This window comes from Egretta garzetta, unplaced genomic scaffold (genome assembly GCF_000687185.1).
Source record: "Egretta garzetta isolate BGI_Z169 unplaced genomic scaffold, ASM68718v1 scaffold397, whole genome shotgun sequence".
Lineage (NCBI taxonomy): Eukaryota > Metazoa > Chordata > Aves > Pelecaniformes > Ardeidae > Egretta > Egretta garzetta.
Genome location: NW_009260493.1, coordinates 6,085,726 through 6,105,833, shown reverse-complemented (window position 1 = coordinate 6,105,833; position 20,108 = coordinate 6,085,726).

Here is a 20,108-nt window from a genome sequence, read left to right as displayed (position 1 = left end):
GCATGAAATTGGAGAGATAACACTCACCTAACTCTCCTCAGTAGCTATGAAATTAAATTCATTGATGATTACAGTATGCACTGACATCCTGAGGCGAAAGGTCCAATACGTAAATAACAATACTTAGTATTTCTATCTGCATTGAGGACTCACTCCCCACTAACAGCATTAACTTTGGGGTCAACAGAGCCTCACCTTTTGAGACTCTTCTTTCATTTTTCTGAAGTCACTCTGCTTGTTGTCTTTCAGGTAATCCATGGGATATAGAGTAGACAAAATAAAACTTGCCCAATGGGAGCATGTGGAACCAGATGCATGTCTCTGCATTAAACCACAGCTAAATACTAAGCCCAGTTCATTACCATTTCCTTGGTTATTTTACCGGTTTTCTAGAAATGTATTTGAAATCTCAAATAATTCCCAGTTCAGGCCCAGTATGTTCCTAGTGTAGAAAATCAGAGCAAATGCAGTTATATCAGGGCAAGGCTGTTTGGAATAAGTGTTAATGGCAAGATACTTGGCATCATTGCCAAAGACAAAGTATCCTCCACTTGCATTAGTAATGCATGCAAGAAAACAGGGGTTTCCCTCCTAGTCAATGGAATTGCATCGAAGAACTACCTGGCTCCATCACTGATTTCTCTTTCTAACAAAGCAAAAGATCTGAAATGTTGTCACATGACAAGTACTGGGCCACAGTTCTCTGTACACCATTTGCAGTTGGCCAGAGATCAGTATGTTTAGCTTCTTTGAATCATAACACAGTTGAGTTGTACCAGAGAATTTGTATCTGGCTTATACAATGATTAATGTTATAAATTGGGGGAAATAGATGACCCACTCGTTTACTCTGAGGTTTTCAAGGTTATCAAGGGAGATGAGAATAAACCACTGTGGCATGAACAAGGAAGTTAAGTGAGAAGTTCATCTAGCTGGCTTTTATCTATTTTTGCTATGAGTTATTGCCATAATCAGGGGATAAACACCCTCTCTGCAGTGGAAAAATATACATAATACAGATAAAATTGTGATCTCAGTGAGACCTGGGAAGTACCAATAAAAAGACTTAGAATTACTAGCATGGAAAAAAATCTCTGCAATGAGAAATACAGGGGCAAGAATCACCTCTTCTCCTAGCTTGCTTATACATCCATGAATTGCATCATTCTCTTTTACCCCTGTAATGAACTGTGAACTCACATTGAGCTTTTTGCCCACTGTGCCCCCTACCCTCTTCGCTGTTCTCAGGATATAATACCTCCCCTTGTGTTTGCCTGTATTAAAGTACATTTGTTTCAGTGGGTCTAGTTTGCTGATCCATCTATTTTACACTGTCTGGCTCCTCCGCCTCCTCCGTTTTTACTGTTTTCCCAGCCTTCCTGTCATCTTTGCTTTTTATCAGTAGTGACTTAATATTTTCTTCCTGGCCACAGATGAAAACGTAGAATGAGATCAAATCTGGCACTGATCTCTGCAGAAAATAGCTACAGAAGTCATGTGCTGAAGATTTCTTATCACCAACCTATTAGTAATTCTGCCAGGGCATCAGTTCCCAGTTTAATGGGCATGGGGGTTTTGTCAGCAAGAGCTGCTAGATTTTTCTGTCCAAACATTGTACAATACCAAAACAAACACCTCATGAAAGTCTATGTAATTGCTTTTATCAACCAGGCTAGTAACTGACATCAGCAAAGCATGGAATCAGGTTTATTTAAGAAGTGTTGTTTTCTAATAATTAACATAGAATGACACTGGTTGTTTTCCTTCTTCTTCAAGCAACTGTTGTAGGATTGGTGGGTGTAAAGCTGCATTCAGGAAGAAGTGATGTTATTTACTTGCATTGCATAAGAACAATACTTTCCATTACTTTAACATTTAAGGGAAATGTTAGATACAGAACCAGGATGTTTACTGAACACTTTTTCCCTCTATGTTTAGAATTTTATTATCTCCAGAGCAGATATTTACTACTGCTGAGATTAATTTGATGATAAAAAAATTCTTTATTGCCTTCAGATTTGCCAACCTCCAATTTTTCCTCAACGTGAGCACAACTCGGACTTGGGAAGATGTCCAAAATGTTCCTAAATTCATCCTTCTACAAATGTTCGTGTTCCGTTTTGATAAAGTGGAACTCCTTTGAAAAGATCTAATCATTTTACACAGCCCATCAACTGTCAGTTCTGAACTGCAAGCAACTTTTGACTGGAGGCAAAAGTTGTCCCAGGGAGATAACCTATGGTATAAAGGCTCTTCAGTGTCATTAACCTTTAGTAGCCCCTGTGTACCCAGCTAATCCACGTGAAAAATAAGGGAAGTCAAACCCTTGAAAAAGTTTCATACCAGGTAAAATTTTTTACCTACCCTCTGTTCAAAACATGTAAACCACCCTGGTTTCTGGCATCTGGTACTAGACTTCAGGGAGTTTCAATCCCTGTATGTGGGAGAGAAGTGTTCATGCTGTAAACAAGTCAGATGTCAAAAGAACAAATGGATGACACACAGGGTGCTGGGTTAGAGTTCAACCGTCAAGTTTTGGCATTATGTGGCAATGGAAAACGTTCCCTACTCCTACACGTCTGCACCAGCCACCCCGCTCCACTGCCATACCCTGGCTACTGAGCTGCAGCACAGCTGAGGAAAGGACCCTTTGGTCCCTCAGTCTGGAAAATGTCATGTTCTTTATTTTTAATTCTGCTCGGTTACTGTGCTGTACAAGGGCTAAACAAACTGCAAACACAATCAAAAATGTTGATTTTTTTCCCCCCTGTATTAAATAAGAGAAAACAATGTGCTATTATTAGTTTCATCCATCAGGTTACTGAAAACTTTCATGAGGAAAACGTTAATTTAAGAAACCATAATTCACATATTTGTACCAAGATTTACACAAGGACACAGGTAAAAGAACTTAGAAGTATATTTGCTATCAGAATAAAAAAATGCCATGTGAGAATTAAATAGCTCTCGGATTAGTTTATATTCGGGAAAAAAAAAGTTTATGAAGAATTGATATTTTTTTATTTTTCTAACTAACAGAAATGAAAAATGACAAATTTACAGTAGACCAACTATCATCACCCTCTATGCTATGGGGTGCTTCGTGGTGACCAGAGGTCAGCATGACCACACCTACACTTGCCTATGCTCGCTGACTCCTGGGGCGGGTTGCTGGGTCCCCCTTGTCCAGCTCCAAGCCTCTTTGGCAAGCCAGCTCACCCCAGATTCAGGCTGTGTTCAAATGTTGTGTGTCCCATCGGCAACCCTTTCCGGCGGGATCCCAGGTGTGGTGTTGCCACAGGGCAGGCAAGATGTCTGGCAGCTCACCTGGATAGAGCTCAGGGTCGCCCATCCCCAAAGGAGAAATGAAATCCCCTTGCTGTACAGGGGATATTTCTTTCTCTGGGTGTCCTGGCCCCACTCAGTGGTGAGCTGGTGTCGGAGCTGGTTTTGGAGTTAACCCAAGGATTATTTTTCTCAAGAGAAACATCCTTTATCTCAGATTTCCCTGTCTCTCTCAATTCCAAGGACTCTAGGCTGCAACTTGCAGGACCGAGGACACCTCAGGACCATTTTTCTCCAACAGATTCACGCCTGATAGGTCTGAAGATGAACTTTTCTCTCTGGAGGCTCTCTCTCGGGGAAGAGTCTGAACAGTGCTTTTACAAGCTCATTTGCAAAGAGGGGGTTTCCCATTTGCAACTACAGGAGATTATCATGTTGCCTCTTTAAAAAGAGTTAATTACCGAGAAGAACGGCTCCAGCTGACTCTCAGGTTCAGACCGGCAGGCACAGACTGGGTGAACCAGCCAGGGACTCACACCAGCGCCCAGGTGCCCGGGTGGTTTGGTCGTGCTGGCAGAGCAGTAGCACACCACTGTGCAGCAGGTGCCCGGTTGCCTCACTTTTGGCAGAATTTCCATTCCTTTCCTCCTTTGTATTTTGTATGCCAGCAAACACCAGCGCTGCCACTTTACCCTGAGGTCCACGTGTTTGTACACTGAGGCAGTTCTCGGCAGGGCACTCAGGCGGGTCAGGGCATCCATCTCTGCCCAGCAATACCCCAGGCGGTCCCCGGGTGCAGGAGCTGGAGCACTCCTCTTGGACTCTCCAGCATGACCAAGGCAATGTGGAAAGCTGGGGAAGTTGGCTCATTACATCTTGTTTTCACCCCAAGCTCAATGCAGCCTCCATCAGTTCCCCCCACACCACAAAAAATACTGCCCAGGATCTTCAGGATGTGTGGCAAAATTCCTTGAAATCTCTTTGTCTGCTGCTTCCATACACACAGACTAGCAGTAGCTGGGTTTTTCAGGTTTTGTCACATTTTCTGTGAATTTTGAAAGCAAATGTCTCAGAAAGTCCCCAGACCAGCGTGTTTCCAGCATGGGAGGAAGGAACACCTCAGCAGTGCGCCTCCTGCCCAGCCCGGCCATTCACCCCTATCCAAGCTGTGCGGTGAAGCGTGAGCTAGGTGCGAGTTTCTAACTGCTGACACCGCCCCAGTCACCCACAAGGACACAACTTTTTTTGCCATTAAATTTTGGTTCGTTCATCTCAGCTTTTCTCAGAATGATTCTCCAGAGAGCTGGAGGCGTGAGCACGGACAGACAGACACGTTTATACCGCACCAGTCACTCGAGACAGACCGGCGTGCAGAACTGTGCTTAGCCTTGCTCACAGCAGATGAACCAGGCTATCTGTGCTCTAAGTATTTCCAGGCTTTCAAATTCCAAGGGAACTGTAATTACAAATTTAAGAGGAAAAATTTTGTGTAGCTAATTTTTCCTGAAAAATTGTGATAAGGTTGAAGAAAGAGAAAGCAGACAGTTTTGTTGCTATGTTTGTTTGTTTTTTTTAACACCGCACCTTATCATTCTAAAATTATCTCTGCCAGAACAACACAATCTTTTTGCAGTATCATTGTACATAATGGCAAAACCTTAGCACTAAGTCCTTACCTGGCATAATACAGTATTACTGAAAGGCTGTATAAAAAGGACAGCGTATATTTACATCGTACCTTGCTTTTCTCCATAACAAACGTAAGATACTTAACCAAAGAAACCAGTGAGAGGAAAATGAGGTCTTGCTTGCAACATTATCTTGTCACCAGAACTAAGTTTATCACGTAAAGATAGCAACTGCAATTAAAAAGCCATCATCTCACTGAATAACGGTGAGAAACAGGAAAAGATAAGTCACACCACGCCCAGAAACTTCTCTTGCACAGTCACAGAATAACCTGAGTTTCCTGAACAAATGACAGGTGATTTTTTCCAACCTTCAAATGCTCATTTTTGCCCTCCTACTTCTAGCTTAATCAAAGACCACATGTGAAAACCTTAACAAAAAAAAAAAAAATCACCCTTAAATACTCACCCCAACTGGACGAGTCAGTCCTCTATGCCCACCGGCAGCGCAGTGCGTGGGCTCATCTCAGCAGAGGGTCTCCCCCTGTCCCACCTCCTTTGCCCCTCCAGGCATGCAACTTTGGGTAGGATGCTCTACCACCAGACCACCTAGCAGCTCCTCTACTACTTCTGCTTGGACCATCTCCAGATTCTGCTACCCAGAGGAATATGAATACAAAAGCATATCTGATTTCATTTGATCAACACCCACTTGAGAGTAATGAGGGATCACTTCAGCAGATGTCCCCTACTTTTCCCCTGGGTATTAATTACGCATACTCCTCCCCACCCCTTGTCTGCGAGACACAGGGGAAACTAGCCATTGGTGATGGCTTATCTGCACAGATTTCATGTGGCTTGTCATCACAAGGCAGGGTTTGGTAGATCGTGCAGCTATTTTGCTAAACAAAGTGGTTTATTCTGACTTCTGTCACAATTTTTTGTTGTTGTTGTTCAAAGTATAGGATTTCCACAGATACGTGTTTTAAAAACAAATTCTGCCAACTTTTAGATGGTATGTCTCCTCCCTAAAACCTCACTACTGTAAAATCTAAGTTGGAAGTATATCATGATTCATGCAACCTCTTCCTTTCCCACGTGAAAATAGTTTTTGTTCCACACTTTATCTAGGTGCTTTTCACACATGCCTATGTAACTTAGGTGCAAATGCTTGTACATAAGTCTCCATTTTTCTTCCTTTCGGTTCAGAAGGAGTTGGTTTAGTCACAGCTCTTATCACCAGCTGCATGTCTCCAAGCAACGTGAAAATATTGTTATGTTTTTCCAAAATGCCACAGCTACTTCCATCCATTTCAAAAGTGATTGCTGCCAGAAGATGTCAGATGGGAAGCAGGCCTTTGGCTGGAGCAGCACATCGTGTGCACTCATCTCATGTCCTCAAACAATGCCTTCCATTGCCACCGTCTTCCAGGGGCTGGTGGATCTCCACAGCTTCACTGCGTGCATGGTCTCCCTTCTGCTCTGGCATCCTGATGTCTCCACCTCTGTGCCTTCCAGTTGTAGAGGCTCGTTGCTGCCTGCCCGTGCCGGGATGGGGCTGAGTGTGCTGAGGGACCGCCGAGCCAGCTGGGGCATCCAGGCAGTGCCCGTGGCCGGCACAGCTGCTGTCGTGCAGCGAGAGTGCCGTCACACTGCTGGCTGAGAAAAGTTTCCTTGTGGGTAGATTCTCCTTCCCAGTTCCTCTTTTAGCCATATTTTTGCCTCCCCCTTGCTCGTCACGGCCTCCTCCTGCCTGCTTGGCCAGTGGCCTGCCTGTTGCATTTAATCTTCCCCTCTGCAAGCAAGCACGTTGCTCCATGACCAGCAACAATGCCGGTCTGCCCCAAATGCCTGGCTTTCCAGCATACGATCCTTGTTGGCCTCCCCCTTGCACCACAGCCGCTCTGTGAAGCCCACAGGACTTCATGGTGGCTGCCTATCTCTGCTGCCTCTCAGTGCTGCCTCTTTAAGAAGGTATCACATCGAGAGGGAAGAAGTGTTTGGGTTTTTTTTTCTAGGAGGTTAATTAAGGCTGCCTGTTGCATAATTAAGAAATGTTTCCACCAAGTGATTAGCAGCCTACCCAGCTGCGAGCATCTTTTATTTACCCTGCACTTGGGAGCACGCCCAGGCTTTGGGCTTTGTGCTGAGCTATTTGCACTTTTCTGCTGCAGTTGTTTTCATTGGAAAGGGCTGAAGACGTGCTGGTCTTCTGGTGAGAGCCATGGGAAGGCTTCAGGAGGGGTTGGCCCTGGGCAAGCTTGCGTCCATCCCCTCGCCCCACATGGGACAGACAGAAGGGGCTCCACCTCAGCTGGGTAAGGCAGGGATGGCTCTTGCACCATCCAACCGCTCCATCTGTGTCTTGGAGAACGTGATGTGGGTGTACAACCTCTCCTTGCCTCTTGCTATCCAGAACAACCAGTGCTGCAGCTGTCCTGGCGCAAGACGAGGTTTTATTTCTAACCATAACAAAAGCATGGGACAATGCTGCCTCATGGGCAACAAAAGAAAAAATATTCTCTAGACTTCCCAGAGAAACAACCTAGTCATTTGTAATCCCCTACAGATGTCTTCTATACCTACCTTTTCTGAGGTGTCACCTCCCCAGAGCCATGCAGGTGCCCTCTCTCCCTCCTCGCTCAGACCCACTGGCAGCACACCTGCACGTGTCCCGTGGAGCCAGCAGCCCATGTGGGTCCTTTGAGAGCTGCTGGGACTCTGCTTAGGTGATTAAGGCTAAAAATGGCAAAAGAGCTTGGGAGAATCATTCCCTGAAGAACCACTTCCTGCCATTAAACCATGCTCTTCCCCACACCCCCCACACCCCCCCTTTTTTTTTGGCTTGAGAAGTCACATAGCTACTATTTGTAACCGTTTCCTCCCTCTTCAATAATTTTTTCTGTGTCCACACCATTTTATAAAAGGGAATTCAGATGTCTCCTGGTCTTCCCAGTGTCTGTTGAAGGTAGAGAAAAGCACCACAAGCTTCAGTAGCTGACAGTCATGCATTATAGAGCCCAATAAAATACTCAATCACCACAGCAATGAGCAAGATATAGCTATGTGGACTATAGCTCATTCTTCAGAGCTTCATGAGATATTCAACCCATGTTTCTTTCTAAAAGCAAAGAGGGATGATGCACTTTAGATGGATCAGGTAAACAACCCGTACTTGCCTGAGCACTTTAGTTAGGGACTACATTATTGTCAGCTTGACGGAGGCAGACAGTCAGTCACAGCTTTCCCAGTAACCAGTGTCACTTGGAGGTTCTCAGGTTCAAACCCATCACTCTGAGGGCTGGGTTACCAGCGCAGCAGAGGAAGGCCTGTGTACCTAAGCATACTCATTCATTGATTAAAACTGCAAAAGGAGAAGACCAGAGAAGCATCTATTTTCTTACTAAGCTTCATGCAAATTTCAATGTTGAGACTGAAAGCGACTCAAACAGCCATTAATACTCTTACCGTCCCAAGGGGCACCACCAGCCAGGCAAGATGCTGCTCATCAACACACTTCAGTTTTCCCATAAAGAAGGCCCTAGAAAATCCCACAGCTACATGCTGCCTCTCTACCTGTTTTTTTATTACTTGACATCCTTCTCCTGTGGAAGGTGTAACCTCCACCTGCTTATAGAAAACTGTACAGAACTGACACGGCTTTGCCTGTGGCTTGAAATCTTTCATTGCCATCCCTTCAAATCTGAGCACAAGAAGTACACCGGCACCTGGGTTAACACGGCAAGCTTTCCAACAAAGCTTCCTGACAGCTCTTCTTATACCTTGATTGTTGGTGGAACAATCTGATACCAAAAATAGAAAACGCTTGAAACTAAAAATAGAGAGCAGCCGGGGGATTGTGTGTGGTTGAGTAAGGGGAAGTACTTGACCTCGTGGTGCCCTAGGTTCCAGATGAGCAGTCCTGAGCCTTTTGAATCAGTATCTGACAGCTTGCTTTTTCAGCAGTGTTCATCCTTGACCTATGTGTCACACCTTTAACTAAATCCAAACCCGTCACAAAATAATAATAATAATAATAACAACAACAACAACTTCATATAAATGTTTGCTGATGGGCATTCACAACAGCTGCTACAGGTACGCAGAACAAAGAGTTTGCACCTGCGGGGAGGGAGGTACGGCTGCTGCAGCACATGTAAGGTCCACTACTCTGGGCCACACAGAGAAAGAAGGAAAAGGTGAACAAAGTATTCATTACTTGGAGAGAGGAAACAAGAGCCCTGGAGTTCAATTTCCACTATCTAGCATTTAGATGAATCCTTTCTAGATAATTTTGTGGCTTTGGGGGGGATTCGAGGCAGTTCTTGAGTCCCCCATGGTTTTCCTATATAACCTAGACAAATCGTTTAACCTATCAATGCTTCAGTTGTTGGGGGGTTTTAACAGCATTCCTAGTAATGCTCTGCATAACATTTTCTTATACTAGATCAGGTGTTTGAGAGATTCTAGAAAAATATATATTCTATGTACATACCTAACCCTGCCTCCAAGTGCTGGTGCAGCAAACAGAAGACACCATCATCTCTTGAAGGTAAGATGTTTCTGTAAGAGGAGTTGATGGCCAGAGCTAGGCTCATAGCTGGCAAGCTCTAAAGAGAGATTCATAATCACAACTCACTTTCTGTTTGGCAGCACAACGGGCAGTTTCATCAAGGACTGACTAAACAGAGACGCAAGATTAGCTCGATGGTCTGTTAAGAAATCCCTCATTTCCCTATCTTAGAAAGCTGCAACCATGTATTTTCTCCGAATTTGCATTAGTCCTGGTCCTGTTATTAGAAACAGCAGACAGAACTCTGGAGACTTACTGGCAGCCGACATAAATGGACAAAAAGTTAATAAATAAATCACTACTCAGCATAAGAAAAGTCTCTAGAGTACACTTGTGTCACTCATTATTTGCATCATCTGAAATTTATACTGATTTCTATTGCCATGACATTAATAAAAGGCTAAAAAAAAAAGGTTTTGCACAATTTTTATGAAGTATTGTAAATAAACTTGCAGTCACCAGTTTCACGTGATACACCCTGGAGAAAGAGCCTTCCTTCTACCGGAAGACTAAAGATGAAGGTAAAAATTTTATTAAACTACTTCAACCTCAGCTAAATCTCATCTCAGACACTCTCAGCTGACCCCAGTAGTTTCGTTTTGAATATAGCAGCTAATAATCTAAATTCAAATCTCCCTGCTGGGGCAGTGAAAAGGTGTAGAAAAAATGACTATACTCTTCACCTGGGAATCTGCTACAAGATTTTGAAGACAATTGTCATGGTCAGCAAGATACACCAATCCCTCCTTGTGGGCCAGTTATTTTGGTAGCTATTGCCTGACCTGCCTGCCATTCTCCATCACTGTTTCTTCTTAACCCCTGGCAGTGCACATCAGAGTCCCCACAAGTGCCAGCAACCAGAAACTCAGCCTAAGTTGGGCAGAGAAGTTCTGTGGTGCCACAGCAACTCTTCCAGGGTACCCCAGTGATTAACCCAGTGCTTTATCGAGTGCTCGCATTCCACTGTTTTATGTCAAGATATAGGAATCTATTTAAAAGATTTTATCAGATATGGATACAGAAGCAAAGATTTCCCATCGCTGGGCACTCATAAAGCTCGGTAACTGGGATGCAGCATCGCTTCTGATCAGGCAGAACTGCCTTGAACTTCTGCCCTTCTCTTAAGATAAGCCCACAATTTTCACATTTCAAATGTACAAGAGACTGTTAAAATGTTTCTATTTTAAAAAAAAAATTACTCTTTCTAATCTATGTAGAAAGAAAAAAGCTGCTCTACAGGGAAAGAAAGAAAAAAACTGGTCTACAGGGAAAAAAAAAATCCTTAAATTGAGTAATTAAATTGCCTGGCCAAGAATTAGATAGCTCCAGGAACTGTAGGTAAAAAAACCCCTTTCCATATTGAACACAGTGATCAATTTTCCTCTTGCCTGCCTGTAAGGCCAGGTTTCCACATTCTGCCTGTGAAATCAGCCTGGATATCGTATTGATTATAAAAAGCAGGTAGTCAGGAAGAAAACGCTTTATAAAAGTTAGTCGCATCCAAAGTGGTTGAAAAGAACCTGACAGAACACTTCTGAATTAAAAAAAACCCCGTGCTATCAAAGCGGTATTTCACAATATCACGTCAGTTCTGCCAAAATACTATTTCAGAGGAAATGAGAAACTCCTGACATAATCAGATGATCTGCTTAAATTTCTCATTAAAAAAAAAAAGAACACTGAAATTACAGGTTTTTGTTAAAGTGAAATTCCTGTGCGAGTCCAAGTTAGACTAATGGCAGGTCCAGATTTCTTCTGCCGAATTGTTACCACTTGACTTGCGTTCTTTGGTGACAAGTTCAACATGCAGGTTTCAAAAATTTCAAAATCCTTTATGAAAGAAAATCTTCAGCCCCTCTTAATGATTTTTAATTTGCTTCCTTAAAGATTTTTAACATAACAATTTGATTTCTAAATGGCAACAGAAATAAAACAATGTTTAACAAACAGTGTTTCTTACTCCATGAGCGTTTTATTTCCTTTATGGATTGGATTTTCGAAGATGGCAGACTAAAGTTAAGCACCTGTATCCATGCATACACCACCTCTGAAAATGCAAAATTAGCATTTATTTCCCTCAAGGAAGATGACTACATTTATGTAAAAGCATAAAAGTGGATGTTACAGGGCACAGAAACCCACATTTGCTAAGACATTGGCACCTCTGCTCTTGCAACACCCCCAGTAGGTATCAGGAGCCGGAAAAGCGCTTAAAAGAGAGGCACACATTTCTGTTTATTCCTGATAAACGAAATGGGAGAGGAAAAAACTTTCAGAGGATGCTAGATGGCAGCATCTTACTGCAGTCGAGTACTCGGGTTTTTAGCCTCACTCTGTTTTCCAGGGCCATTACATGACTACCCTGCCTGGACTATGTTCCAGCTGAACGGGACGCTTGCCATTTATGACCCCGCCTGGGAGCTGTGATCCCTACCCGACGGTCACCTCCTCTGCCCCGGGGTGCTGTGCCCCATGCTGCGTTTGCGGTCGGCTCAAAGGAGTGTGGACACACTGCCAGGCCATTGGGAACCATTGAAATAACTTACCTGCAGGTAACTCGCCTCTGTAGTAGGCACACAATTTCATTTTCATTGGTCTTAACTTTCTATCTGCCCGAGCCACCGAAATCATTGCATCACTTCAAGTTTCATTGCAGATGTTCTAGGTTTATTAAGGTCCTAATTTAGGTGCCACCTAGAGCCCAGGGCCTGACAGGATTTCCACAGTACTATTAACATTCAAAAGCATGTCAAAGGCTTGCTAAGTATGGACAACATAACTGGATTAAAGTTTTACTTTCTAGATTGCAGTGACTTCTTGTTTCTGACTTTCTCTGTAAGCCTAACCGACCGCAGCAATACCTTTGCTGTTGACAGAAATAATTTTTCCTTTTTTTCCAAGAACAAAAGTTTGCTGTGATTCTCTGAGCATGAGTCACTAGATATCCTGTGGAGAAGACATAATACACCACTGGAGCTTTCGGAAGCAACCCTAAGCTATTTTTGCCTCGATTTGGCAATAGTGAGACAAGCCAATGGTCAGTCTTGGGGAAGAAGTGTTTCAAGAGCAGTGCAGATGTGGCCAGTGAAATAATACTGCATTCCCAGATTTCTCAGGAGTTAGTGTGGATGCACCAACCACATCCACATTTCAAGCCCTTCCCTTCTTCCCCTAAGTATCCACTTGAGGTCCTGTCTGAAATGATACCCGGTGCACAAACCTTTTTGGCACCTTTGACAAGACCCCTCCATCATACTGCCTAACCCCACAATGTCCTCATCAGATGTATCCTGCAGCTCACGAAGTCCTGCTCAGACAAGTGGCCTTACCCACAGCTACCTTTTCTGTTGTGGTGGTGTGCAAACCTGAGGAACAGGGAGCAAAGAAACAGATCAATGGAGCTGTCTGTACAAGTACAGAAACCTTCACAAGGCTCGCCTGACATTTTATCACTAGGGCTGCGAATTTACAGCTAGAGATAGCGAAAGATGCAAGTCAGCCACCCCTTGATACAGGGCAGATTGGTAAAACTGACAATGGTCAACAGGGGATTACAGACATAAAATACAAAAAAGGCACCTTTCTGGTTTACCCATGTCCACAGAAGTGCAATAAACAAAAATATGGACAACAAGCTGCCTTTGACATTTCAGGACACAAGCCTAGCCTTCGCATTGTAAAGCCATGCATTAAAAGGTATGTTTGATCACTGTCTGCTAAAGCATTCACACAAGGGGATCCCATGAAAGACAAAAAAGAGGTACCATATAGCCATCAGCTGATCAGTGGGGCCTTGCTAACAGACACCACGTCCATCAGCTCCCTTGCCCCATTATAAATGCTGGATGAACTCTCCATCAACTCAGGACCATCACCAGCAAGTATGGTCAACCAGCAGCTGCAGGAAACTTCCCCACTGGCCCAGACCATGCCTCCCATGAGCTCTGCAGCTAGCTCCTGCTGGTGAGATGCTTGGAGCTCCTGTTTTGTGTGCCATGGCTTTTGCCAGGCTTTTACATGAGCCTGGGGCTGCCAGTCCACTACTTCTGCACATCCCCTCAGAGGTGCTGAAGAAAGGCTACGTGTGCCCAGGTTGCTCCCAGTGTAGCAGAAATGCTGGGGGATAACAGCCCACTTGGATGTCCTTCCCAGTGCACTCAAGGGCAGGCCCTTCCCAGATGATCATTGAAAGACAGCTCAAAGCCAAGTTGACATGCTAGGTATTTCATTTCCGTGATTTCTAGAGGGTCCCCTGAGACTGAGGAGGAAAGAGAAAAGACTGAGAAGCAGCAGAGAGAACGTCAAGGTCAGAGAAAGGAGGAAGAAGAGGAGGAGGTGCTTCATAGCAGACCAGATAAACCCTGCAGCCCAGGAAGACCCACACTGGAGCAGATGGATATTCCTGAAGGACTGCAGACTGTGGAGAGCCCACAATGGAGCAGTTTTTTTCTGGATAGTAACTGCAGTCCATGGGTAATTCACACTGGAGCAGAGGAAAAGTGTGAGGAGGAAGGAGTGGCATGGACAAACCCCTATGTACTGACCATACCCCTTCTCCTGCCTTGCATCACTTGGGGCAGGTAGAAGAGTCTGGATTGAAGGAGTGAAGTTGAACTTGGGAAAGGGGGGAGGAAAGGTGTTGTTTTAATGTTCTTTTTGTTTCTCACTACCCAAATCTTACCTTAATTGCATTGGTTTTCCCCAGTTGAGTCTGTTTTGCCCACAACAGTAACTGGCAAGCAATGTCCTTGTCCTTGTCTTTATCTTGGCCCATGACTTTCTCATCCTATTTTCTCCCTCTGTCCTACTGGAGGAGGAGGGCAGGGAGGAGGGAGTGAGCAACTGGGTGGGCATTTGGCTGTTAACCCACCTCAGTCCTCTTTTGGCATCTGTGGACTTCTCCTTTGTGGGAAGGGGCAGAGATGTACTACTTTTGCTTTACCCTTCCTCTGCCACCCAAAAGCATGGCCAGTACTGCTATAGACTGACCTGTCCTCCATATCTGGAACTTCTAGCAACATCTCAAGCTGAGGCAGAAGTGCCTCTCCATAGTCCCAGCAGAAAATGTCATCCTTAGTCTCCACTAGAATTAGGCTGGGTCTAGCACTAGAGGACACCTCAGGACCTACATGCTCAGGCTTAGCGCTGACCATCTTACCCTGTTTGGGATGCTTTTGTGAAGAGCTACTGCATAAAAGTCTGCACTGCACTGCACCCTACCCCACAGCCCTCCTTATCTGGGGCAGCCCAACTACCACGACACAGAATAACCAAGATTGTTTCTATAGCAAAAAACCTTGCCAGGGTGGGTTGTCCTGCTTCTTTGGCCTGTCCACATGAATTTTTCCCTGAAAAGACTGATTGAGCCTATAAAAATAATAATGCATCCTTAGTATGGATTATAGCAGAATAAGAATATACGTGTGGCTTTTTGTTACTGAATGCAGCCATCTAGTGGCTAATTCTTGTTTATTCCCTACAGTTTTCAAAAAAAGAACTCTGCTGGCAAGAGAGACCAAGAGAGTGAGGGTGCACAAGCAAGAAAATTCCCTTCCTCCTTGTCCAGCGCATAAGGGTTATACTTGAGGTCTGACTCGAAGAGGCCACTTGGCCATCACAACTTGTGGCTATGGGTAGACTTTCCAAAAAAGGGTCTAGGCACTGAATCCCCACCAATACCTGGGTAATTCCTGACAGAAATGGCAACAGTTTTATTGCTCATTGTATTAATTCAGCATTTATGTGATTAGATATCTATAAAAATCCCATACCCAAACACTTAACTTCCTGGTGTACTTTTGGTCCTTTTGCTTTATGCATTACAGGTTCATTTCCTAAATAAAATATTTTGTTATTTATTTTCTAAAAAAATCCTAGGCTATATTAGCATTTCTACTTTGGGTCAGAGAAATGCTGATTCAAGAGTCTTAAAGAAATGCACGAAAACTGAAATAGAAAAGAAGAGCACAAGTATGTTACAGGTTTATTTCATATAAATTGGTTCACACATCCTAAACAGGTCATGTAGGAATACTTACTATGTTACTCATTGATAGTCAAATAATAAAACAATAAAAAGGAATTGCAGAAGAAACTGCAGAAATGTCTAACAATTGATCTAATTCATATCACCAGCTGAACATTAGAAAAGCTTGCTGGTAGGCCTGAGTAGCAGCTTCTACTTCCTGTTAAATTACTATCACAAGGTAATGGAATTCAACTAGTTTCCCATTTCTTTTGTGTCTTCTCCCTTCACCTTCCAAGAGGATGCCAGCTGATCCCTGGTCTGGGATAGGTACCACCACACGCACCGCCCTCTCTGCCCCGCACTTGGACAGCAGTTGCTCACCGTCCGTGCAGATGGTGGCTGCGCGAGGAATGGGTTTATTGTGACAGGAGGAAAGAAAAACCAGTTTTGGTAATTTAGACCCAGCCATAGGCCCCCCAGTGCTACGCTGCCTATGTGCCGTGTGAGGTATTTAGGGCCCCCGTGCAGCTGTACTACCTCAGAGCAATGCATGAAAGGAGGCAGGACTCCCCCCTCCACCTCTTAACAGTGCTTGCTATAACCTAGGACATGTGTCAGAGTCCAACCCTTAAATTGTCAAAAATAAAATGAAACAGTATAACCCTCCACATTTATGTTTGTATTGTCATACCAGTACAGCTCACTCTACCTTGTGTGGCAACCTGCCTACAGAAGCAAGCCAGCATTTTAATACGAAGTGCATACAAATGAGCCAAATCCTATTTTAGCACGTTGTAGCCACATCATGAAGACAAGCCCGTTCAGGCACACGCTATTAACACAGGAGAACATGTGAATTTATACAGGTTTGTGAGAAAAATGTAGAAATATACGGCCAGAGGAAGCATTCCAGTTCCCTGGTTTAACCTCCTGTATCTTGTCAGCCATACATTTCACTGGCAGCCTTTGCTCTGATTGCATTTGAGTGTGAATATTATTCTGCCTTGCAGGACGGCAATGGGCTGGTCCTGCTGAGCTCCCCCTTTGAGCTCACACGCTCACAGGTCAGGCATGTTTCTGCCACCCATAACCTCACAGCCCAGGGATTCAGGTGCCCGCAAGCCAAGGGCCAGGTTTGCAAGGCATGGTTGCATGACCTCAATGCAGCTTTAGTGAGGACACCCTGATGAGCTGTGGGGGAGTACTTAAGTTAAAGTCATACAACATACAAGAAGTAAAAGCAAAGACAGGAGTAATGTTATTGAGGCAGGATTAGTTCCTAACAAGAGGGCTCAAGCGGCAAATGCCAATGTGAAACAGTATGAACCCCTAAGAAATAAAGCAGAGATTCAAAATGGCTCAACAAGACCAAGCACCAGCCTGTCCTGAGGACTGATGGAGGCTGCCGCTTCCCCCCAGCACTGAGAGCTGCCAGGCCAGCAGGGACACGCTGCATGCCTGCATGCCAAAATGCAGTTCGATAGCACATTAGCCCCAGCTATCTTCTGTGTGTTTTAGTCAACAGATTATCGCTGTACACTGACAAAGTTGTGCATATCCTGCTTGCACAACCTTCATGCACAACAAGGGATGCCTGAGCAAAAGCAAACTGGTGAAGGGATGGTTACAAATCTTACTGTGCTGAGAACATCCTACCATCCTACTAAGAACGCAATGCAGATACAGCATGATGTTAGCATCAGGATTTCCATGGAGAAGAAAGGGTTTAGAATCATAGAATCATAGAATGTTTTGGGTTGGAAGGGAACCCTAGAGGTCATCTAGTCCAACGCCCCTGCAGTGAGCAGGGACATCTTCAACTGGATCAGGTTGCTCAGAGCCCCATCCAACCTGGTCTTGAATGTTTCCAGGGATGGGGCCTCCACTACCTCTCTGGGCAACCTGTTCCAGTGTTTCACCACCCTCATTGTAAAGAATTATATTCAGTCTAAACCTACCCTGTTTTAGTTTAAAGCCATTACCCCTTGTCCTGTCACAGCTGTCCCTACTAAAAAGATTTTCCCCATCTTTCTTATAGGCCCCCTTTAAGTGCTGGAAGGCCGCAATCAGGTCTCCCCGCAGCCTTCTCTTCTCCAGGCCCTCCTGTTGCAAGTTCTTTTGGTTTAGTGCTATTTAGTGTCACTGAGCTTTGGAGTGTCACAGGGCTGGCTGGAAGCTGACCCCACAGAGCTCTGTGTGCGTGTGTGTGTGTGTGTGCTCAGTACCCAAAACAACCTACACCCCAAAGCAGCCAGCGGGGTCACAGCCCACAGCTCCTCTGGGGACGAGGTTCAGCTGGGGTGGGCTTGCTGAGTTTCCATTGATCAGGCCTTTCCCAAGCAGCCAGCCTGCGTCACCTTCCGCCTCTTGGACAGAGGACACTGATCCGTCTGTCTGTCCCCATCTGGGGAAGACCTAGCTTTAAATCCGAGGTACTTCTGGGAGCCTGTCCCAGGTTTCGTAGGAGTTTTTTTGGCTGCGTGGCATGTTGCAATTGGAGAAGGCAGTTTCCAAGCTGCGTGAGGCAAGAAGGCGGCCTAAGCTGTCACCTGGCTGCTGCTCATTCCTTCCCTGAGGAAGACGAAGCGTGTGAAGCTGGGCTTGCCGACCTTGGAGTCACTCCAGAGCACTGCGGGCGCCTCGGAGGAGGGCTGCTCCGCCTACGCACCTCGCACCCCAGGCGCTGGAGCCCCTTTGCACCGGGCAGGCGGGGGCCGACCGCCAGGCCCGGGGGCAGCCACCAGCCGCCCCAGCTCCCACACGGCTCTGCAACAGGAGTTTCCTGGCCCGTCCCCTCTTGCAGTTTAATGCTTCACAGAAAAGTTAAAAGCTCTGCTGAGTTTCTTACGGCCAGGAGAAGTCCCCGGCCTGGGACAAGTTCTTAAAGGGCTGACAGCCCAAGTCCTTTCCTTTCCTTTCCTTTCCTTTCCTTTCCTTTCCTTTCCTTTCCTTTCCTTTCCTTTCCTTTCCTTTCCTTTCCTTTCCTTTCCTTTCCTTTCCTTTCCTTTCCTTTCCTTTCCTTTCCTTTCCTTTCCTTTCCTTTCCTTTCCTTTCCTTTCCTTTCCTTTCCTTTCCTTTCCTTTCCTTTCCTTTCCTTTCCTTTCCTTTCCTTTCCTTTCCTTCCCTTCCCTTCCCTTCCCTTCCCTTCCCTTCCCTTCCCTTCCCTTCCCTTCCCTTCCCTTCCCTTCCCTTCCCTTCCCTTCCCTTCCCTTCCCTTCCCTTCCCTTCCCTTCCCTTCCCTTCCCTTCGCTTCCCTTCCCTTCAGTAACATTCCCTGCATCAGAGTAGAGTGGGATTTAAGCAGGGAGGTGACAGGCAGCAGTTCCTAGGGAGCGGCAACCATTCGCCTCAGGCGGAGTCCCGCGGGAAAGCCCACCTCTAGCTGCTTGGGTGTTCCCAGAGAACGAGGTGGAGCTCCCAGTTCCAGGTGGGCGCCAAGAGCAAGGATGAGCTCGGGGCCTGCCAGCGTCTCCTTGGCTCGATCAACTCCACTTATCCAGAGAGCCACCAGCACCAGGCCCTGCCCGGCGGGACCGATGGAGCCAGGCTGGTGCCTCCCTCCTTCCCCTTGGCCACGGAGACATCTTCTCCCAGGCTCTGCCCAGCCCAGCCCTCCTTTCTGGATGGCAGCTTCCTTGCCTCTGGAAGCAAAGGTTTGCTGACTGTCACCGCACTGGCCAGAGCAAGCAGTCAAACCCTAGGCCCTGAGACAGGAGAAAATTGGCCATCTCTCCGCTATGGCACCGTTTAACATCAAAGACCTCTGGTCAGCTCAGGCATTTTCTGACTTTTTTTAGTCCCTGGGGCCTCACGCTTGGAACAGAAGCCCCATGTCTTGATCACCTAAAAAGAAACAGGCACAAAGCGTGAGCAATTATCTCACATCAAAAAAAGCATCTCATTTTGCACGGCAAGTCTCCCCATGGTATCACTCAGAATTCAGTAACTCTTTCAGCAAAGGCTGAAAGTGGCGCTTGCTGCCGTCCCTGACACCCACCAGGAGCAGCTCACCGGCTCGGTGCTTCACTGCGGCGGCGTGACGTCACCGTGCGCGTGCCAGCGCGCACACGAGTTAGCAGCCCTCCAGTATATTTATGCCTGCACTTTGCTCATAAATATTCTCTGCGCTTTTGCATGAGAACTACCGTCGAGGACTCTGAGCTGGGAGCCCGAAGTAATTATTTCTCTACCAAACATAATCATCAGAATTAAGGCTGGCAAGGACACTCTCCTAAAGCAGACAAGGCCTTGCAAGGGGAAAAGTAATTCAAATTACTTTGGTGAATGACTGATTTTTACCATATCTAATATGAGACCATGTTTTTTCATGCAGTGTAAGCCCTTAGGGTCTCCATCATATGTTTCTTAAGGTGAAGGAAATAATACAGATTTTTTGCCAAATTCCAGTCTGGGTGTCTTCAGCTACTGGAAATTCCCCTGAAGGTTCAACTGCTGTTGCTGCTAATGTAACATATAGGTACTTTCCCAGTAGTTGTCCGCTGCTGTGGTATGCTGTAAATCAGCTCCTTTATTAGGACCTGGGCAGTATGGAGAGGTAAGAAAGAAATTACTGTACAAAGTGGTGATATTGGATTCTTTTTGAAAGAAAGCTGCTATAGTGGACACATTTCTGCAAGTCTTTTTCCAAGAGATG